The sequence below is a fragment of the Gopherus flavomarginatus genome, chromosome 1 (genome assembly GCF_025201925.1).
Source record: "Gopherus flavomarginatus isolate rGopFla2 chromosome 1, rGopFla2.mat.asm, whole genome shotgun sequence".
Classification (NCBI taxonomy): Eukaryota; Metazoa; Chordata; order Testudines; family Testudinidae; genus Gopherus; species Gopherus flavomarginatus.
In genome coordinates this window covers 134956511-134980746 of record NC_066617.1, presented here as the reverse complement: position 1 = coordinate 134980746, position 24236 = coordinate 134956511, and the positions used below count along the sequence as shown (strand labels likewise).

At 39.6% G+C, this 24236-nt stretch overlaps 1 long non-coding RNA gene across 12 annotated transcripts in view; it reads right to left on the bottom strand.

Annotated features, from left to right (window-relative positions):
• LOC127057833 (uncharacterized) overlaps positions 1–24236 on the bottom strand; it is a 156153-nt gene that overhangs the window by 51163 nt on the left and 80754 nt on the right. For all 12 annotated transcript variants that reach the window (XR_007776199.1, XR_007776196.1, XR_007776192.1 and 9 more), the window contains 2 exons: positions 23093–23198; positions 1089–1214 (listed from right to left, as the gene is read on the bottom strand). This is a non-coding gene — a long non-coding RNA (uncharacterized LOC127057833). The remainder of the gene's footprint in view (positions 1–1088; positions 1215–23092; positions 23199–24236) is intronic.

Below are 24236 nucleotides of genomic sequence, written 5' to 3'. Positions count from 1 at the left end.
CAGCACCTTTCATGTGTGGATCACGAAGCTTTTGCACATTAACTATGCTTCACAGCATCTCTGTGAGATAGGTATTGTTATACTGATTCTACAGAACAGCAAATGAGGTTCAGAGAGTTGTTCAGATGACTCACCCAAGATCATGCAATGGGGAGTTCTGACTCCAAGCTCCCTGCTCTAGACACTAAACTAAGAGAACGGCTTTTGTCACATCATAGTCTTTAGAATACTGGAAATAAAAAAAATGATGAGGACCCATGCTCCATTGTACAGCATCCTTTTCTCTTTAGAAATTGTTTTCTAAATACAAGAACAAATTATTTGTATATACATTGATACAATCTCTCTGAAAAGTATGATTAGGGATCCAAGTTGACCCCTGGTATATATGAAAAGTTTGGCCTGAGATTTTCATCTTAAATATATTATGCTGTTAGTTCTCCTTCAGTGCAAACTAAGCAACTCTTAAGTTCTGAGTGAAATATGCAGATACAACCTAGCATGAGACACAAAACAACAACAGATTTAAGTACTCACAGAATTATATAACGAATAGACACCATGTTAAAAAGCCAAGGCTTTTGAAACAGATCAAGAGCCTGCAACCCATATTTAAACTGTGAATATGCAAGGACTAAGCATGCCTTGGGACTTGTGTTATTTGCATACCTACTGTTCCAATCAATCAGTATATGATTGTTAATGCTACAGACAAAACAACAAGAGACGCCTCAAACAGTAGACATCATTCAATTGATCTCTAACACAAGAACCTTCCTCCTGACAAGCTGTGTAATGCAGGTTTAACAAGAAGGATGTTGTAACTGAAAAATGGAAATGAAATAATGTAGATCTGAAAGCAAATAGCCTGAGAAGAGTGGTGCACAGTACCAAATTAAAAAGAGAAAGCAACATTAATGAACTTCAGAGCTTTACAGAAGTTTAGACTACACCAGGATATTGAAGCTAACTGAACTCTACAGGACTGTACTGCGTTTGAGTCTCTATTCTATCAAAAGTATGAACATTGATCAAAATGTGAACAATCGACTATTTATTTAAAAATATTTTTTTAAACAATGCCTTACCTTTAATAAAGTAGAAAAGTCTGTTTTTAACATAAAATCAGTTTCCTCTTGTTAGCTGTGACATCAGAGCAGGCACATGCCCAAGGTAGTTGAGAGTGGATTCTGGTTGGTACAACTTCTGAGGGCCTAAAATTAAGAGGGAGAATTTTTCTCAGAGTTACTTTTATCCTCTGTGTCTATAGGAACATAAGAAATGATACACTTGATCACACCAGTCATCCCCCTCTGATAAATCCAGTACCAGATAATTCAGTGGAAGGTGCAAGTAAGTGTAGGCAGTTTAGAATAACTGAAAAAAAAAATTCAACTCCCTCCTCCCTTAAAGGTTAATGCATGCCCAGAAGCATCAGAGTTTAGATCCTGTCCACATTTTGATTTCTATCCTATTTTCAAATGAAAAGCTGCCAAAATTGGTCCACCTTCATGAATTTGAAATAAAATGCTAAATTTGGTTGTTTCTGAATTTCATTGTTAATAATTCACAAAACTCTCCCCAAAAGGAAGAATTCCAGAGTAAGAATTAACTACAGCGTTTTTGCCACACCTACGTGTTGCTTGGAAGATTCCCATCCAAATGTAATGCCCTGATGCAAGTACCAATGTGGCCCAAATGTGCTGATGTGGTAAGATCAGATGGGACATCAGCCCAAAATGCCAGATCATTCTACAATATATGCTAGACATAATGGACTAAATGTGCCCCCATCATCTTTTATAAGTGAGGTCCATCATTACAGTGGAATTTGATCAACAATTCAACAACTGTTCAATGACCAGGAACTGAAGATTCCACAGAAAGGGTACAGTATTCTGTCTCATATAATGATGTTAGTTTCACATTCTATTTTTCATGATCAATTAGTTTCTAGGTTTTCAAGTGATGTATCAAAAATATTTAAAATAAAGAAATCACATGAACAGTTGGGAAAAGAGGATCATTTACCTTCTGAAACTTAAAGAATAGATTATACACTATACTTCATGCTCTGGAAATGATCACATATCAAATTCCTTCCTAGTAATGTTTAAAACTCAGCTGTTATGGTGCAAACACATTTAATATTCCACCTCTGGATTGCCAAATCTGAATCTAGCCATGATAGAGTAATTATAACCATGCTGAACACTATGTATCATTTTAACCAAAGTGAAAAAAATCAACCTCCCTTCTCTTCTGTTGCAAAATTGTTGCTAAGGTTGATTTAATTACAAGAAACTAGGACTACACATGTTAAATGAAGACATGTTCACACTTCTGTTATAATAATGGTTCTTTATATCATAAACAACTTAAGTATGGCAAACTACCTTTAAAAAACATCTGCTAGAAGGTAAGAGTTGGTGCCAAAAACCTTTAATGGAAGTCTCTGATTGTCTTGTGTGTAAATATATCCAGGATGTAACACTTTTACCCCTTTGGTGATTAAACTCTCACTTTGTATACCTTCAGAAAGTGCTGCAGAAACACATTTCTGATTCTTCACACATGAGAGTTATGTGCAGGAGTGACATTCCTTCAGAACTTTAGAAAATGTGCCAAATTTGCTGCTGACACAAACAAGTTGCACGTCTAGATTGGAAATGTGTATGTCAGCAGTGAAATTGGCCAAACATGTTCAAACAGACCTTTTAATTAAAAGCAAAATGCAGTTATCAGATGGCGTTTGATATGCATTTATTGCTTTGGAATCTGTGACACTTCCAATTCCTGGTAATGATATGCAGAGCTTTTTTGGCAGAGAAAATAGAGCTCTTTAGTACATCATCAATACACTATATGTATTAACCACATGTGTTTTGTGTTCCCCCTCAGGTGTAAGTTATTAAAGAGAGTGTTTCAGATGTAAATAACCCCAAAGCAATGCATTCTTACTTCTCTCTCCGTATATGTATGCATATATATAGTTTTAAAAGCAAGACTTAGGACAGTAGTAAAGAAATACACTAAATAGCATTGCAGTAATTGTTTTATACAACATCAGCAAAATCAGCAAAAAAAGTTCCAGAAAAGTTCAGTAGATATTCTCCACCTCTAAAATTACATACAGTTGTCCCAATTCTGCCCTCAAAGTCAATAGGAGTTACAATCCTGTAACTGAGTGTGAAACTGGGTCTTACTTCATGTGGTACTACTATATACACACCATAGATTACATTAAACAGCTGCTGCAGCAGGCATCAAATATATAAAACTTTGGCTATTTCTCCAGGCATTGCACTGAAAATGCAGCCTAGGATAGTTATGAGTCAGATGATCAGGAGTGGGGTGTCACTAAAATTACCCTCTTTTGCAGAGAACATGGGACATACCTTTCCCAGTCTGTCAGTGCCTGTGGGCAGGTACAGCATGGCACGGCTATAAATAATGAAATATTTTTCACAGAGTGCTCTACGGCACTTGTTTTAAGAGAGAGAAATAGTATTTACTTTTCAAAATGAAAAACGCATTCCAAATACTGTTTCAGACACATCCAACCCCTCTCCAAAAAGGGAAGCTACTTACCCTTCATAACTGGAGTATTTCAAAATGCGTGGTCTCTATCTGTATGGCATGGTGGGTATGCATTCACTCCATGTGCCTGAGATCAGAGAATTCTAGTGTGCATTGGTCTGTGCCTGTGCCTTTGCTCTCCTTGTGCTCTGTGCCGGGAGTATAAGGGGTGGTGTGGACTGACGCCTCTCTAGTTCCTCCTCTTACCACGAATCAGAGAGGTCCAAAGCAGAGGGGAAGGAGGGTGGGTAGTGGAATACAAGGCAGGAATACAAGAACTCCAGTTACGAAGGATCAATAACTTCATTTTTTTCTATGCGTGCCACTCCTTATGTGTATTCTACTGTGGGTGTCTGACAAGCAGTACTCAAATAGAAGGAGGATCAGTTCCGGACACCGGAGATTCCAACTCAGGCCAGGCAGTGGTAAGAGGAACTGGAGAGGCGTTGGTGTGCACTACCGCTTATACTTTTGGCATGGACCACCAGAAGAGCAAGCGTGTAGGTGTGGACCAACGGACACTACTTGCTAGAATTCTCCAGTATCAGGCACCTGGAGCACATTCATAGCCCTAGTGAAATATACATAGGGACCAGGACAAATTAGTAACCTGTGAATAAACTATTACACTGTCAAGTTAAGCAGGCGAAAGTCTATTCTGTTTTATTTCCCTCATATATTTTGGTTTACAGAGTATATATAATTATTTGTATAATGCTGTACCACAAAATCCAAACACCTCTATGCTCTTTTATTTTAAACAAAACTATTATAAATAAACAAATACTCAGCTTCCCCAAGCAAGCCCATAGAAACAAACCAGCTTATACTATGGTGGAATAAAAATTTCAACCTTTTAATACCAATAAAAATGCTTTGGCCTCTGTATCAACCCCCCCCACAAAAAAACCCCCAACAACAACATATTCTTACTCTCGCTCACATACAGAAAACGTATCTTCCAAAAGATTAATTGCCATCACCTTCCTGCTCCTCCTGAAGTATGTGTCAGTGTATATACAGTATGCCCACATTCTCACCTACAGAGAGCAAGTTTTTATTTCACAGAATATCTTCACTCTAAGCAGAATTCCACTATAATTGAACTAGCAATCTGTGTGTAATGTGGTGCAATAAAATACACTAGGCAATTCTCTCCACTTCACTATACAGAGTTTCACTATATCACAATTTATTGTGAGCAGGTCCTAATGTGTATTTATCTATCTATGCACATACATACAAAGCAAGATGATGTGCAATTTGCTGTGTTAATCTTCAGTAATATGAATCATGGAATTGTCTTTGTTAAGATGACAGCCTGCCTTTACAACTGTACATTACTGGTAACACAGCTACAATGGTAAATGGATTTCAATTAAGTACTAAAGAGACAAATGGCCAATGAATGAAAAATGTTTTACTAATTTTCCTCTCCTAGCAAACAATGAAGTCAGATGTGCTTTCTGTTACAGCGTGGATTGTGGGCAATAGTGGTTCTTCTGAGGCATAAAACAAGGGGAAAAAAAACACTGGGTATGGACATTTGGGGTATCAAATGGGTTGGCCAGAAACGGTCTCAGCTCGTCTGGGGGGACACACTCCAGTAAGCAGATGCATGTTAATACACGGCTGCTACAGCCTAACTTAAAGTTCTTCCAATGGCTGGGGACAGCCATGTGACAGGGTCTTGCTAAGGCTGCCTTCCTTAGCTATGCAGGTATAAAATACATTTAAGGGCATGCATTTAATCATAGCAGTTGCACATTCTGTACATTCAGGCATGATTGCAAAACATGTTTTGGTTCTCATACAGCACTTTCCTGCCACAATGGTGCAACAGGACGCAGGGTAGAACAAATGGCACCTGCAGGTTAGGCCCTGTATGAATGGGGCGTGGGTGACACAATGCAAGCTGGTTCAAGGGGTGAGCTTCAAGCAGTGCAAAGGGCTCCAGGGAATTTACATTGCTTCATAACCTCTCTCGGGTTGATAATGGCATAGCAGATGCCTTGTCTCATTTTCAGGTCTACAGATTTCTGGAGCTGGCACCAGGAGCCACTGGGAACCCGGGCAGATGCCATTAGTGCTATGGAACCTGACATAGAATGGTTGTCACTGTGGAGATTGGGTTGCTCCATGCACATGGCAGAGCTATGAGAGAAGTTTTAATGATTTCATGCAATTTCAGGATCAGAAAGGTTGGTCACAATATGGCCCATTGCAGAGGAACAGGTGCTCTGGTACATGCTGTTCTTGGCAACCTGTCAAATGGCATCCTCCACATTTTTGAATTGCCTTTCTGCCATTACATTTGTCAGTAGGCTAAATGGCTATCCTGATCCTTGCAATGGTTTTTCAGTTTGATGGGTTTTGGCTTGGTGGTCGCGTACTGGTGGCCCCAGGGTGAATTCTCATCATCCTATCACAGTTTACATGCTCAGGGATCTCATGCAGATCCTTGGCATCGTAGTCATAGTAGACAGGAGGTGGCCTTGTTCAGGGCAGCATTCTTGATAGCAATTTTTGGTGCTTTCAGGGTCAGTGTGCTAGTACCTGGGTCTGGTAGGTACTCTATGGGAAGGACTTTGGAACTGCATGATGTACAACAGCATGAGCATTCAGCGACACTACACTTGCGAAGGTCAAAGACCAATCAAGTCAGCCGGGGTGAATCTGTTATCCTCTGGGAGGATGGTGAGCCTGGGGTCAGCTCCGTTCAGGTTTTGAAGGCCTACAGGATGATATGGCTGAAAGGGGAAGGCCCCCTTTTGATACATGGTGATGGGAGTCCCTTCACATCAGTTTGTTATCATGTTGAAACGGGGGCTGATGAGGCTGGGGGAGGCCAGCCCATGAATTTGGTCCCACTCATTCAGAATCAGGGCAGCATTAATTTGTTGTAATCTCATTACAGATGTTGGGCGACTGGCCATACAGACAGTGGTGTGGATCTGCGGGCACAGCATTGTCTTTTGGGCCCATACGCACGCATACAGGTTGCCCAAGAGTTTGCAGCTGGACTTTGGTTATGAAGCGATACTCAGTTGGCATGCAAGGAGGGGCATGTCATGGAATCAACTAATACCACTGCCATATGCTGTGCGGGCCAGTCAGCGGTCACCAGATATAATTGTGGTGCATCTTGGGGAAAATAATTTGGGAATGCTTAAGGGGGTGGAACTAATGCTCAGAGCAAGGCAGCACTCGGGGCTGATCCTTGAACTTTTTGCAGGAGTTAACATTGTTTGGTCAGACATGCTTCAGCACAGGGCCTGGCGGGAAGCCATGAGCCCTCCCAGCATGGACAAGGCAAGAAGGTATGTGAACAGGGAGGTGGCCAAATTCCTTGGGACCATTGGAGGGGCAGTAATTTCAAATCCCTGGCATAGTATATGGGGCAGCAGAGTTGTTTTGGGAGGATGGGGTTCACCTGTCCAACTGGCGTGCTGTCATGTTTTTAACGGATATAAAAGAAGGCATTAGAAGATGGGTGTGGGTAGGCGGCAACCAAGTTAATTGCTGTTGTCTCCTTGTGGTGGATGTCCAGTGCAGGAACTCCATAGGGAAGGTATACAGTGACCAGACAAATGGCTTGGAAAAGGATTTAAAAAGCTGTGTTCAGTAAAGGAACGAACACTGGGGACTCCTATGATTGGTATGGCAGGGAGCCAACCCCTCATTCTTATAGCTCACCTTTATCCTTCTACAAGGGGCGGGTGGATGGTAAGATCCTGGCAATGGAATTGTTGGAGGGACCTGGAGGGAAAAAGTGGGGTTTGGTGGAAGCCCCCCGCCCCGGGTATGGTAAGGTCCTGGCAATGGATTTGCTGGAGGGACCAGGATGGAAAAAGAGGGGGAGTTGGTCAAAGCCCCCTGGGTAATTATGGAATAAACATTGGGTTGCCTGCACTGTACACTGTTATCTGCCGGGAATCCCAGACATCTAATAATAAAGTTGCAGCCTGATTAAACCCATGTCAAATGTCTCCTGTCCTTCTTTCGGCATAGCCAGACAAAGGGATATTGTTGACTCAAAATATCTCCTTTCTGTCTCCAAAAAACTGCATCTCTTATGGTTACAAATAATCCCTGAGATTACCATCACAGAAAGAAGTTATTGGTGGTTGTGGTGGTGGGGATTTCTCTATTGTTTCAGTTAGTTCACTCTGTATACCTGAGAGCACTTTTTCCTATCAGGTTACTCTGTGACAGGAAAAACAAAACAGGCCATGCTATTTAAAGGGTGCAAACATTAGAAATCTGATTTTTTAATTATTCTATTTGGTGAAAAAAATCAAGCGGTCAGTTTCCTTTTAGTTCTCACATGCTGCTAATTCTGTGCCAAGGCACACATCTACAGAAGAATTAACTGAATTTCCTGGTCAGTTTAACTTTTTCCCAGGCAATATTAGTTTATAAGGGAGGCATCGTATTTAAATATGTTCTCATTATTTTCTATGGGCCATGTAAGTGCTTCTTCATGGAAAGTACAGTGCATTGACCTGAGAGTATAACCTAGGTAACGTGTCACTATATAATAGTAAAATAATGGTAGCATTTATCGAGTCTAACTCCACCAGAACTATTAGTGTTCACAGAATACATGTATATACTTGTAGCCCTACACAGGGTTCCCAGTATCTGCAAGAAAACAGAAGAGACAGAACAAGGAGTAATGATCTCAAGTTGCAGTGGGGGAAGTCTAGGTTGGATAGTAGGAAAAACTATTTTACTAGGAGGGTGTTGAAGCACCAGAATTGGTCACCTAGGGAGGTGGTGGAATCTCTATCCTTAGAGGTTTTTAAGTCTCAGCTTGACAAAGCCCTGGTTGGGACGATTTAGTTGAGGTTGGTCCTGCTTTGAGAAGGGGGTTAGACTAAATGACCTTTTGAGGTCTCTTCCAACCCTAATCTATGAATCTTAAAAGAAAATTCTATTTGCATGAAAACCACTCACCAAAGCAACATGAAAAATCTGTCCTGGTTCTGTAGGAGAAGTATTGTTTCCAGAACTTGCCATCAGCTGGCCAACAATATACTGCCCACAGACTCTCAGAAAAACACAGACCAACTTACCCTCTTAAAAAACAAATATCACACACAAATGAAATGAGGTTTTATTTCAACTGTAATTTCCCACTACACATGAATTAATTCAACAGCAAAACAGTGTAATAAGTGCTAAAGCTTAAGACAAAATCTTAAATCAGTTTTCAATTTCTGATTTCCCTTACACAATCATCATTAAAAATAATCATAATCTTCCAAAGTGCAAATTCCTTTGGTATCCCACTATATGTGTATGAATGAAGAAAGCCAGAAAAGAAACACGGAGATAGGGAGGAAGTGACATTTAAAGAGTCAGAGTCTGTTAAGTAAGATGACTCAACAAATATATTGTGCTGTGTATGTACTGTAAATTTAGCAAAATAAAAGTGTACAAAGGCCAGTGACTTTCAAAATTACAAATAAAGTTCCATCTAGAATAAAATCAGGATCTTTATTATTTTGTCCTGTCTGTTGCTTTTACTTGAAATATTCAGCTACGTTTGCTAGGGCATTACGTTGAATTTACAGATATTTTGTTATATGCACCATGATCAATATATTCACAAAGGATGTGTCAATATGGACTAGGTGACTGCACATGCAACTGGGAGTCAGTGACTCCTAAATTCTACTCCTGATTCTGCCCCTGTATGTGCTGAATTCCAGTCTTGAAAGGATGAGGCCCACATTTCATGCATAGTTAAATGCTTTTACTTTATCTTCACCAATAACACTAAGAACTTGGTTCTGAAAATGCTTAGGCAAGTGAGTAAAGTTACCCATGTGAATAGCCCCACTGATGTCCCAGTGGTCCTTCCTGGCTAGTCAGCATGATAGTTCCCTAAAAAAGGGTCAGCAACCAAATGAAGTCACTGCCATGACCATGCCCCATCTCTAAAACAACTTCCAATCCTATCACTAACAGCAACCAGCCATGTTAACCTGCATGCTGATCTGAACCCTGAAAGTCAATCAAATCGGCTTCCCCTCTCTTCCTCTCTCTCTGAGTGCCCATGGAATCAATATCAAGCTTAAAGGCCTAGGCTGAATTAGACAAAATTTAAAACCACCGAGTAGGGTTTTACCAAATTTATGGCCGCAAAAACGCGTCATGGACCATGAAATCTGGTCTTTTGTATACTTTTACCTTATACTAAACAGATTTTACGTGGGAGACCAGTGTTTCACAAACTGGGGGACCCAACTCAAAAGGGGAGTGTGGGGGCAGGAGGTTACAAGGGTATTGTAGAGGAGTCAGAGTATTGCCACCCTGACCTGCCTTCAGAGTTGGGTGGCCGGAGAGTGGCGGCTACTCGCCAGGTGCCCAGTCCTGAAGGCAGTGACCTGCCAGCAGCAGCGCAAAAGTAAAGATGGCAGTGCCATACCATGCCACTCTTACCTCTGTGCTGCTGCTTTCAGCGCTGGGCGGCCGCAGTGATGGCTGCTGGCCAAGAGCCCAGCTCTGAAAGCAGTAGAGCAGAAGTAAGGGTAACAATACCATACCATGCCATCCTTACTTCTGCGCTGCTGCTGGCAGTGGCGCTGCCTTCAGAGTTGGGCTCCCAGCTAGCAGCTGCCCCTCTCCAGCTGCCCAGCTCTGAAGGCAGCACCGTCACCAGCAGAAGTAAGGGTAGCAGTACCTTGACCCCTCCTACAACAACCTTGCAAACCCGCCCCCCAACTCCTTTTTGGGTCAGGAGCCCTACAGTTAAATGCTGTGAAATTTCAGATTTAAATATCTGAAATCATGAAACTTACAATTTTTAAAATCCTATAACTGAGAAATTGCCCAAAATGGACTGTGTTTCTAGTAGGGCCTTACGCATAAGAAATATTACCATGAATAAAAAACAAACAGTGGGTACTGATTCACCTCTCAATTGGGGCTTATGCCCACTTAACTCTGTTGGGCCAAATTCTCCTTAATTATAGCAGTGTAAAACAGATGTACCTTCATCAAAGCCAAAGAGCTAATATGGTGTAAAACTAGCATAAGGGAAAAACTGAAAATATTTCAGGCTCACTGACAGTCGGGCTCATTGACTTCAGTAATATTGCTCTCAGTTTACTCCCATGTAATTGAGACCTGAATCTCACTGTAGCAGGGTGCTGGTGCAAAAGCACCTAATTAGCCCCTGCCCAGTCAGCTCCAATCAAGGGAAGAAGATTGGGGCTGATGGAAAAGGCCTGATGCCGGCCTGAGGATTGGCAACACCTGCTGGCCTGACAAGCCAAGGGCTATAAAGGCTGGGAGGGAGCCAGAAGGTGAGGGGCAGCCAGAGAGAAGTCAGTCAGGGAGGGAACTGGAGGCCTGCTAGCTGAAGGCTGCCTCTGCCTGTAAAAGAGGTTGAATAATCCTGTAAAACTTGTAAATAGATAGACACTGGTGGTGGGATAACTGTAGGTAAATAAAGATGTGGGTGTTGCACAACCCTGAAGCCTCTCTGAGCCTTACTGGGGCAGCAAGTGGGCCCCAGGAAGACGGGTGGATTGTGAACCCTGTTACGCTCACACAAAAAAAGGATTAAAAAACCCCACACATATTGCTACAATGTTTGTGGACACTGTTGAATTTTAACATGCATGAGTGGCTGAAAGTGATATGCCTAGAAACTACACACAAAACTGAGTCTATTCCATTCTATTTTAATCATTCAAGCAGAAAGAAATGCAAAAATAAAACACATAGTACATAATGAAAAATAAATCTAATAAATCTAATTTTAAATAAAAATACTTTCATTTTTAATAATTTAAGAGGTTGTTAGTAACACAGTAAATAGATAGGGATGTTTTTTGTTTTAATATATAATTTTAACATGACAACAACTGTTTAAATAGTATTTGCATTCTACATGGCATTTTACTACGCAATAATTTTATTCTTATATTTATTATTTCTACCATTTTCACAGAAAATGAAGACTATTAAAAGTAAATTTAATTTCAAAAATTTAAAGCAATGTTAGAGCTACAATGTCTTCTTTATTCTACATCCATCTCTGCTTTATCCAGAACTATTTTCATCTGCAAATAATTCCTTAAGCTATAAATGCACAGTAAGATACATAACATACTGCATAACTGAAATGGCTTCCAGAAGGAGAATGAAAATCCAAACTGTAATCTCCAACTCTGTTTCCCAGTGACACTGAGGCAGAGTTCCACAAATAGCTGGAAAGTTATATTAAATGACTGTCTGATGTCCTGCCAGAGTCTTTGATAGTCAGCCAGAGTACATAGGTCAGATATTGTTTATTTATAGAGAAGATGGGCACTGTTTAAATCATCTGAGATTTTAGTAGGTTTTAAATACTGTACTGTACATTATATTTTTGGGGAAAGAGGCACAGATGCATAAGATGACTGTAGGAACATCCCCCTTCCCAGTTAATATGTCAGGAAAGCACTAAAGCACATTAAACTGCATCCTTATTCAGGACAGCACCTAAGCATGTGCTTATCTTTGATCATGTGTATAAGTCCCACTTACTGGTATTTACACCCGCACACCCACCATTGGTACTCTCATAGAAATGTACACATTTGTTTAAAAGAACATCTTTATCCCTCCCTTTCTCTCTTCTCCATTTAGATTGAAAAGCGTATGCAGTGGGGACTGTCTTATTATGTGCCTAGCACAACTGCACCCCGATCTGACTTGGGACAACTAGATACATAAAATAACTGAATTTCTTTTTCTGCATTTTCAAAGTATATTGAATGGGATGCCTGCTATGGTATGAATAAACAACATGACTTGCACTTTTCTCTGCTATAAAATATTCTGTTTATCATTAGCAGAGTAGCTGGGGGTCAGGACTGTTGGGTTCTGATCCCAATTCTGCCACAGACTCACATTTTGATCGAGTCATTTTTTCTGCACCTCTGCTCTCCTATCTGTAAAACTGAATATTGCTCACCTTTCTTAGGAAGGTGTCATGTGGTGAAATTACACTCACAAGACACTACAGAATTTGTTTTGCAATCATGGAAAAAGAGTGCATCATGTGATTTCTGTTTTAGGCGGAACTTCTTCAAATATATACAAAGTATGTCAATAATACCAGCAAATCAATCTTTGTTTTGGGGATATAACAAAAACACAGGATTTTTCTATTAATTTAACTTTTTCTTCTGATTTCAACCACATGAAGTACCAAAACAGCATTATTTAATATATTGAACTTTGGTTCCTCCCCGCTCCTCCCCCCAGCTCTCATCATATGAACAAGCTGGAAAATTAAAGTGTATTAATGCTTCTTTCTCTTGGCATTGCTTTTATTTTAGCTTTGCAGATTTTCAAACTTGACAGAGTATTTAATAAGACATAATAGAAACTCTGTGTGTCAGTTCCAAGAACGAGAAAAACACTCAGCTTTAACCTGTCTGAAACACAGCAAGCACTTGCCAGAAAGAATCCTAATAGATAGAATTACTTACATCTTGTCTTTGCTAAGATATTTCTAACATTGTATCAGTTCTAACTATGATATTGGGCATTCCCATGAATGCTCATAAAGTCAAGGATTTTAAAAGCTTAGTTTTGATTACTATTTTGTAATTATATTTATTTTGATAAAAACAATGTTTTACCAAACTGAAATTTTAATCCATTTCTATTTTGGCTGACAAAAATAGCCTCCAATGTCCCTTCTCATGCACCGAACATGGTAATTTTTGGCCAACTCCATTGTCACTCTGGTGCTTACTTTTTTCTGGTGTCTTGACATTTTCTGATGGCTATTACCCCAACAATTCACTTCCTTTTGCTTTTCGCTCAACGGTCACTCACTATTATATAGTAATTTCACGCTTTGGCAGCTCTAGATATTTCTGATTTCCCCTTTAGTGGCTCCTATCTTTCAGTACTGACCACTAGGTGCTCATGGCATTTTCCTATCCTCTTTCAACCTCTCTGCTGTTCTCATTGGTTCCCTCCACAAACACAATAGCTTCCTATTTCTTTTTGAGCTGTTTCCTTCTCTCTCAAACAAAGTCTTGCTTCTTTTAAAAAAATAAATAAATGGTTGATTTTGTGTTAAGGCACTAGGACCCAGGATCTGGATTCATTCCCTGCTTCTGCAAAAGAATTTCTGTGTGATCTTGGGCAAGAAAAGAGGGGACAGATTTTCAGAAGAGCTCAGGGCCAGATGAAGTGTCTCTGGGTTGGGATGAAGAATCCTCCCTTGTCGCTGGGAGATGAGGTCTGGAAGCAGCAGAAGGTGGACCAGCTAAACCACTGGAGGAGATCAGTGTATCAGAAAGGTTGACAATCCTTCAGGATTGTCCTGGAGTCTCCAGTAATTAACGATTATGTCATGTGAGGAAACCTCCAACAATACGCCTAACCAAAACTGGCAATCCTACATACCAGTGCAGTTGGCACTGGATTGGTGTTACCAGGTTAACATTGGCTCTGTCTAGTCTGATTTCCCTATTGACCTTGAGGATCAAGGGAATAGGCCAGGAAAATGTCCTTTAGAAGTTTCTATATATCTCAATGTTTCTGAGGTCCAGGATGGGTCTCAGACTGTTTCTCTTCTTGGATATTAGGAAACATCTGATGTAAAACCTATTTCCTGGTGTTGCTGAGGAACCTCCTCTACAGAACCCTTTAAAGAAGGGAGCCTATCACCTCCAACAGGAGTTTATAATGAGAGAAACTGTGAAATTGAGGGAGCCTTCTGTGATACCGGATCAAGTAACCATCTCTGATGTTATCTAACACCCAGTGATCAAAAGTAATCTCATACCAGATGTTCAAGAGGAAAGAGAGATCAGAACCGAAATGAAGAGAGAGAAGCATATGGCTGTGAACCATCCTGTCAAAAGTGATGTTTGGGAGCTAATGGCAAGGATAACATGTGGTGAGGGATCCTACTTCTATACTGTGTACTTTTTACAGGAGCCATTTTAGAAGAGGCTGGAGGTTCATATCACCTCTCAGGTTGGAGACACTATTGTTGTTGAGCAGTGGGAGACTGTTTCTGAAACCAAAAGGCTGTGTAATATGGTTTTCAATTAGTCCTTAGTCCATCCTGTGCTTTGCTGCACACTGGGCTACCCACATTTGCTATCCTTGCCTGTCAACTGCCCTTGTCTCCAAACCTTCCCATTTCATGTTGTTGTAGTTCAGAATTGTTCATTTCCATGTTATTCACGGTCTTCCTCTTTTTCTTCTTGCGTTCTCTGGTAAGCGTTCTTTTTCCATTCTCAGTACACATCCTAGCCACTGATGTCTTCTTTTGTAGATTATTTGTGAGAGGGTGCCTTGTTCAGTCATTTTTCTGACTTCTTCATTTGTCTTTCTATCTCTATATGTTATTTCCAATATTCTTCTCAGACATTTGTGATGAAATACATTCAGCTTTTGTGTATCTTTCTTGGTAAGTTGCCATGTCTCACTGCTATATGTTATGATGGAGATAATAATTGTTTTGTACATGTTCAGTTTTGTCTTGAGGGAGATGATTTGAGTTGCCAGATGTTTTTGAGTCTTCCAAATGCAGCGTTTGCCTTCCCGATTCTTCTTATTTCCTCAGAACTAGGACCGTCTTGGCTGATGGTACTTCCAAGATATGTAAAATTGTCCACCTTCTCCAGTTTCTCTTCTTCAATTTTAATTTCTGTCCCTGTAGTCACCACTAACATGACTTTACATTTCTTTGCATTGTATCTCAAACCCATCTCTCTATTAGTACTTTTACCTAGTCTGTGAATTTTTGTAGTGCGTTGGCATCTTCATTGACAAGAGCAATGTTGTCAGCAACGTCTAGATCAAATAGCCTTGAATTGTTCCATTGTAGGCCATATGTATCACTGTTGCATTGTTTTAATCCATAGTCGATGACCAGCATAAACTTTAGTAACAGATGCAAATTGGTAGGTGACTCTCTATGGGCTTGTCTAGATGGGATGTTATTATACGATAAGTCAGGGTGTGACTCTGCAACACACTGATTTGCTGTGCAGTAAAATTCCATGTGGACACTGCCACAGTGCAATAGAAGTTCCAAAGTGCCCATTGATGAAGTACCATTTTAAACAGCACTGTGTCAAAGCGGCACTCTGAAATATTCACTGCTGTGTAAAAGTGTCCACACAGGACATTACTTTACAGCAGGCTAGTTCACTATAGATCCACACCTTGGCTTGCCACACTGTTGCATCCCGTGTAGACAAGTCCTCAGTCTTGATTTTTTCCAGCATCACTTACCACTAAAGAGGTCAGACCCCTCAAAAGTTAGTCCCTTAGTTGGCTTCTGACTCAGTTTGAAGCCAGGCATAATTTTGAAGCCAGAGTATCTTCTCAGAGCTATACCAGTGACCATCTCTCTCACCATTGAACCTGAGATGTCATATATTAACACTGGTGCCAAAGACAATATCGCTGTGTCAGGTTTGGCAGTATGTTAGAGAGATTATGGACTTCTCTGCAGCTTGAGGTCTTCAAACCACAATTTGAAGACTTCAATAACTCAGACATAGGTCAGGGGTTTGTTATAGAAGTGGATGGGTAGGGTTCTGTGGCCTGCTTTGTGCAGAGGGTCGGACTAGATGATCACATTGGTCCCTTCTGACCCTAGAATCTATGAGTCTATGACTTCCAAATTCAGGGCTCCATAAATAACTGAGGAAGGCCCTGCATAATACCTTTCCATTTCCAATGGAGTCTTTGGTTAAGGAAGCCAAATGGGATCTCCAGATTGGGCTGGTGGAACTTTCATGGCCAGTTCTGAGGGGATCCAGTGTTCTTCTGGGATATTTTAGTTTGAAGCCAGAGGTGAATATCACTGCGTAGAGTCAAGCAACAGAGGCAATGCTAATAGCATCAATGGAGGGGCGGTGTTCTCTGATAAGAGGAGAAATCGACTGTGTCAGAGGTATTAGCACTGGTCAGGTAGCTATACAATTAAGCAACAGAAACTGACTTGAGGATTGAGTGCCAAGCGTGACAACCAGTAAGGAGTCCCCAAAGGAAACATGTGCCAGTGGCAGAAATGCAGAGTGATGCTTCCTCCTCTTCTCCTCCTTGGACTCTCTGGAACATGTAGTCTTCTTTTGCACCAGAGCAGCAACAGCCAGAGACCTGGAAATCTGCCTTTTGGTTATGGTGTCGACTTTAAAGGTGCCAAAGGAGGCTGCAGTGCCAGTGGCAGTGCCGATAAGAGATTTCAGTACTGCTGCAAACTGTCTAGATGAAGCTTGCAGTGCTGGACCATGTCAGGTGGGAAGCTTAGCTGCTAATGCTATTTTGCTTTGGAGAGGTGGATCTCAGGTCTGATATTGAGCCTAGTGTATAGAAGAGGAGTGCACTCCCTTATGTAGTCTGAATTGATGATGTCATCCTAGCACAAGTGCATCCTAGCTACTGCATGCTCTCCTCAGTAAACCTGGCTTTTCTATACAGATCCACAGCTCAACACCAGAGGAATGAATTCTATTAGTGGGAATGCACAGAGGACCTTGAAGAATAAACTTAATTTCTTAACTTCCCCATATAATTAAAATATTGAAGAGCCTTTATATTCCTTGTTGCTAATTTCCATAATATATCTTTTTTACCACATCAATATCCTTTCTACAAGAGTGTGCACAATACTCTTCTGCATAGTGAGGTAGTGAATGACTAGAAATAGTTAAACTGGCTGTAATAAAATAATGGAAACATTACCCCAAACTCAATCTCAGCCTCACATTTTGGGTTCGAATGAATGTTAATTACAGGTAGTCAAAAAATCAATAAGAAATGTTAAGGGCATTTTTCAACAATTTTTACTGTCTTTTTAAAAATTTGGTCAAAAGTTTTTCATTGTCCAAACATTTCTAAATAGCCCCTTAACTGGGTGTAAAAGCATTTTTTTAAACAAAACTTTTGATTAAAAAATGTCAGGTGTTCCTGTTCACTGAAAATAATTTTTTTTGACAAAAATAATTGAAAACTTAGAAAATTTCAACCAGTTGTATTCATTATGCAAGTATTCCATTTCAATTCTGTCTTGTTTTCATAACACTGCACTTTCATTGATTTTTAAGACCAGAAAGGGTCATTATGATCATCACAGGCCATATATTTCACCGATAATTCACTTCTTGGTTCTTGAAAGGACAAGAAAACAGAACTGATGGAATAACAGGAGAAAGACAATTCAGTCTCTCTCGCAGTATTCCCAGCATCACCAGAAGCAGATGACACCAAAAATCTCATCAGAGAGCCTGTTCTTAAAAGACTACCAATCTAATTTTGCAAACTAAACGGATTGAGCTAAATAGCCAAACTTCTTTATACTTCTCTGAACAGACCATCTGAACCATGAAGAAAGGGCAGTAGGGTTTGATTAAAAATAAGGGAAATGGGGGAAGGAGGACACAGAGATATCACAAATAGTATGTGCCATTTAATAAACGTTAGGACAGTTAAGAGTTTGTTTTTATTTTTTAGGTAGAAATTTTAAAATGCTGGATTTTATAATGGATTATAATTCTACCAACTGAAATTGCCTTTAAGTAGACTTGGCAATCAATATTGCCATTTATAGTCCATAATAAACGCTTTGGTTGCAGTGCAGCACAAAGGAGGTAGTCAATTACTTGGAAAAATGCTTTCAGTTTTGGTAAGGGGAGGTAATTTTTAACATTTTAAGGAAAAGAGTGCATTGTTTAGGTTGAAGATGAGAATTTTGCCTCGTCTTTGGTCTAAACAATGCAATAGTTTCTTTAAAATGTTAAAAATACCTTCCATTATCTAAACTGAAAGCATTTTTCTGAGATTTTGGCTAGGCAGGGTTATCGCGAAGGGGTCAGGTATTTCAGTGATTTATTTCACTTGAAGTTAAAGTAACACTGGTTAATGTTTCTTTGTTTTTAGAAATTTAGGGGGAGAAATCTAACTTTTTTAAGTTTGGTGTCCCACCACTCATATCTTTTTGATTCTAGTTCTCCTAAGGCTTAAACCAAACTTCCTGCTTTACACAGAGGTCCTATTGGAAATGCAACCACATGGAGACAGATGAGAAAAAGAGGTCTGGATTGAGAAGCTTGTGGAAGCCAGCAGCAATGATACAAATTCTGAGGCCAGATTCGGTGCTGCATCTCTCAGGAGGTAAAGATGACTTTATCTTTGTGCCTCCTGACTTCCAGGCTGTTGTGGATACCAGCATGACCCCCAATGAAAATTAGAGCCTTCAGTTTATAGAAGTTTTATCCAGCTTCTTATGAGCTGCTCCAAAACCCAGAATCGCTGTGGAGGACAGTGTTGGGATGTTATTACACTCCTCTGCTGGTGGTAGTCTACTGAGGAACTCTGTAGCCCTCTTATGCGGCCCAAGTATTGTAAAGAGGCCACAGCAGGTGCTGTAATCTGACTCCTGATCTTTAAAATTTGATTCTGCAGTGGGATCTGCTAGTGAGTGGACTCTGCAGAGGGGTAGGGATCTGTGCTATTTTGCAGGAATTGCACCTTTGGCATACACTAAATGTTAATGCTATCCAAACAATTTCATCAGAGGAATTTCCAAAGCAAGATCAGAATTTAACACGTAAATCAACACTGCAACACTATTTTAAACTCTGGACTTTGTAAGAGGTTCTTATTGTTAATATAATTGGAGGAGTCCTGCAACAAATGCAATTTTGAGACTAGCAAACTACTGTTAAAGTCAGTGCAGGTTATTTTGAAAGACGTTGAGCAAGGGTTTGATAATTTAGGACTAGAAGGGGTTTTTCACAATAACTAGGAACAGTTATTAAGGTCAACAGTTCAGAAAACCAATAATCTTTTTAGGACTATTATGTGATTTAAATAAAATGCACTGATGGGGTGACAATATACTCATTGTAAATTATTAATGTCCCAAAATTACTTTAAGTAAATTATTGTGAATCAGAACAACAGGGCATATAATCTTGTTGTATCATAATTGTATTTTATTTAGAGAAATGGATACTGAGATACAGTTAAGAAATAAAAACTGTTCATGATGACAAATATTGTTAACTAATATTTTTGCTGAAAGGAAAAAAATAATTTGTTTTCTGCAGTAACGTGTTACTCATAATTTTACTGTGCTGGCCTGATCACCAGTCAAAATTCAAACATTACAAATCTCCTAGTGCTGTAACTATCCTCTCATAGCACATTAAGTAACATTGGAAATTAATCATGCAAATTATTTTGTGCTTGAACTGACAACCAATTTTACCACCTGTAGATATGGTGTGTGTGTTTTGTTTTAGGTTACTGGCTATTCTCATATAATATTCTTCATGTTTATTGTTTTTCCTTCTGCTTCAAATTGTAGCTTCTACTCAAGAAATTACAGAGAGGATTCGTACAGTAATTTTTGCATTATAATCACTTTGTAATTGACATGTGACTGAATATTTTTTATAAATAAAGGCCCAACATTTAAGATTGATTTAGACATGATATAATCAAGCTTACTTGAGGAAAATTATAATACTCTAGTATTCCTTTTCAAAGTTTACACTACAGGGTTTTGGCAACAATTGCTACTGTGCTAACATGGGTAAGTAAACATGGTAAAACTGGGTAAGTTATGGATGGAGTGCTCACCGTTCAGCTTTCACTCTCAATTTGTTCTGTATTGTTATTTTTAATTATTTCTGTATGGTAGTCCCTAAAGACCCCCAACTGAAATTATTGCTCGATCCTGCCAGGGGCATATGAACATATAGTGAGGAACAGCTCCTGGTCCAAAGTCTAAACTTTGCCTAAACAGAGAAGAGAGCGACAGAGGATAGAAAGGGAAAATGAGGCACAGAGAGGTGAAGTGACTTGCCCTAGGTCACACAGCAGGTCAGTAGCAATCTCAGGAGTAGAACCCAAGTGTCCTGAATTTCAGTCCATTGCCTAACCAAGTAAACCATTCTGCCTGTTCCTTATTTCAACAGGTTTTGATTGAGAATCTTACTCTTTAAAATATTTTTGGTATTTTAATAAAATAACACATCTTGATACATTTAAGCTTCTGATCACAGGAAGGAAACTGGGTGACATCCCAGACCAATTTCAGATCAATCTATGGTATTATGTGGTGTCTCAATCCCAGAACACTTTCACTTTTAGGTGAGTGAAACAGCTACTCCCAGTGTGTGACAGATCCACAATAACTGACATGCAATGACTTACAATACCAAGGAAGCCCCCTGGTATGCTTTTCCAAAGATGGTACGTTTTAGTCAAGGAGTTACAGAAGTACACTGTACTCTGTGGTATAAAGGTCATGGAAGTCCCAGTGTGCAAAGGAGGGTGATGCTGCCCATAAAGATGGGCAAGAAGACAATACTGAGTTACACCTTCCACAGGATGACAATGGACTCCACAGTGGATGTGGGTTCTGGGTTATTTTTTATTAATAATATTATATAGCAGTTTCATCTATACATCTCCAGTACTTTACAAAGGGAAAGTAAGTATCAATATTCCCATTTCTGAGATGGGGAATCTGAGGCTTAGAGAGATGAAGTAACTTGCCTCAAGTGACACAGTATAATAATGGCAGAACCAAAAACAGTACCCAAGTCATCTTTTCAAGCCCAGTGCTGTATCCACAGGAGCACACTTCCTCCATATATAGTCAATAAAATATGAATACAAAAATAGCAGGCATTCCAGTACTAACTGATTATGAATATTTGTTTGATTCCTACATTACACATGGTGTGAGCCTTCAGATACATACTACTGCATGCTTCTTAGGTGGCAATATGCGTTACAACTTTTTAATTACAGTGTGTTTTAGATAATAGCAACATATCTTAACTGCACTTCATTATGAAGTATGTTGTTTTGTTTAAAACACCTAATAAAAAGGAACACTCTGCTTAGAATACAAGGTTGAAATTTTTAGTAAAAAACTGATCTTCTACGCACTCCTTATTGACTTGAAGTTCATGGAATCATTTTATGCTACTTTTGTATAAAACAGTTGACTCTGTGTATTGCACTGAAGAGACACTCAAGAAGTAAATTGTTCAATATTAATAACCAAACTTCACTAAATGCTACACACACATTTAACTGAATCTTGATGAGGCTTAAAAATAATACTATAGAATCAACTGTCAATTACTTTTGTTTCTTGTCCTCAACCTGAGACTGTCCTGATTAACTGTAAGTTCTATCTAAGTCCCTGATCCTGAAAAAACTTACACATGGGTTTAATTTTAATCATGTGAGCAGTCTTATTTATTACAATGAGGCTATTCACTTGAGTTTAGTTAATCATGGATGAAAATATTTGCAAGATTTGGACCTAATTTTCTAGCATATAACCTTATTCAAAAACTATTACTGCTATATTTAGAATATCAATAATAATAAGTTAGAGTGTGCACTTATATAGCACAGCTTTCATCTCCGGATCTCAAAGAGCTTTGAAAATAGGGTCACTATTACTATTCTTATTTTACGAATAAAACACACAGATTGAATAGATTACTGTTTCAAACTGATCACCCTACTTTTCCCTATTAGTAACAGTAAAACAAAATTCTAGTTTGGTATAATCCAGTGGTTAACAACCAGTGGTACTACTTTGCAACTTACTCCTGGCATAACTTTCATATCCTAATGATAAACCTCTGCTCTAGGGCCTGAAGTCCTGCAACTGCCTAACTCCCATTCAGTTGAGTATGCACTAACGGGTCAAATTCACCTCAGTGCAGATGCCCTTTGCACCACTTAAACCCCCACGAAAGTCCTTAATGCACAGCTTTAAGATGGGTTTTAGGTGGTACACAGGCCATTGTGCTGCCCTCTGTATTGAAATGCATTTCACCTTAATCCACTGGTTTAACTTGGGAAGCTCCAAACCCTTGTTACACTTAGGACCTGATCTCCACTGTGTTCAATGGGCACTAACTTGGCCCATTAGTTAGTAACAGGGAACCTAGTGAACTCTGTTTAAGAGAGAGTCAGAAAAGAGACTAGCTGACCCACCCATTCCTGAGATGCCTCTGCTATGCTCATAGGAGTGAAAGGTGGTACAAATGTATTCAGCTAGTTAAGTATACATAGATATCATTGAATATCCACAGAGGTCCTAATCTGCTGAGTTTTAAGACACCACTTTTACCCAATAAAACTAGGGTGACCAGATGGCAAATGTGAAAAATTGGCGGGGTGGGGTGGTAATTGGTGCTTATATAAGAAAAACCCCCAAATATTGGGACTGACCCTATAAAATCAGGACATCTGGTCACCTTAAGTAAAACAATAATCATAACAAAAATCTTAAAATACACAGGGGTATTTAGACTAAATAGCCCTAGTTTTTTCTCCTTTTCAGAGTATTTCCATTCATTTATACTGTATTTCATCATCACTATTCATGAGTTAATGGAAGCAGTTCTCTTCAAGCTCGTTATCATATGTGCTTGTATAGTGCCCAAAACCATGCATACAGTATTGGTGTGTATAGTAAGCTCAGAAATACCTGAAAGCCTCTCAATGGATTCTCAGGAGCCTTTTCTTTGTGTGCCTTGATTTCATCTTGCCAAATAACTACTGCATCTTTTTGGGTGCAATCTGAGACAGACATACTGTGGGGAAGGGAAAAATCAAACTTAGTAAATGTGACTTTGGTAGGAATTTAAAGAAGATCTAAAGCAAAAGCCGACATATCATAAAATAAATATTTAAATCCTGTTCCGTCCTCCCTACTGTCTGTTTCACCGACCCAACATTTCATGTGGAGCAGATAAACAAGAAACTCTAAACAAGTTGTGTTGTTTCATAGAGAAGGATGTTTTCTTTCAAGCATCTGGATTTTAGCAAAATACACTCAACCCTAATTAGGGTGACCATATTTCCCAAATGGAAAATGGGGCCACTCATTCAAACCCTGCTGGCCCCCTCTCCACTAGGATATCACTAATCGATTAAACCTTGCTGGCCTCCAAGCCAGGCTTTCACTGGTTGATTGAACCCCCCTGCCAGGCTATTGCTGGTTGCTGAACCCTCCCGGCTGTCTCCCCCTCTGCATGGGGCTGGCATCTCCGCTCACCTTCCACACATTCCTCTAACTGCACTGCACCCCACTTTTTTGGCAAAAGTGGGCATTTGTCCCTTTTGCTCTGGCAAACTGATCAAGCTGGCAAGAGCAAATGGGCCAAATGCCCACTTTTGCCAAAAAAAGTAAGGATGGCCAGGACAGGGTTTAAAAAAGGGACTGTCCTGGCCAAAACTGGAAGAATGGTCACCCTAATTCTAAATAAAAATGTTTCCATTCTAGATTCACCTTTTCAGACAAAAGTCTTCCTCTGAGTTACCTTGATAAAGAGGCCGAATACTCTGTCAGTGTAAATTGGTACTGCTACATTGACTAGAATAAAGCTGCATCAGTTTAAACCAGCAATTTGGTTCCTAGGTGTGTAACAATCTGTGCAGGATTTCTTTAACTAGGTGAAAGTAAGCACAATGTAGAAGCTATTAGGTTTACTATTACTGTAGAAGCGTTCCGTGTTCTCTCTAAAGTATCTAAGAATTGTCTGCTTATTTTTTCTTAAAAGGATTAATTCATCAATGTATTAGACAAAGACTAGTCGACTATATCTCTGTATAATAGCTGCACACAGATT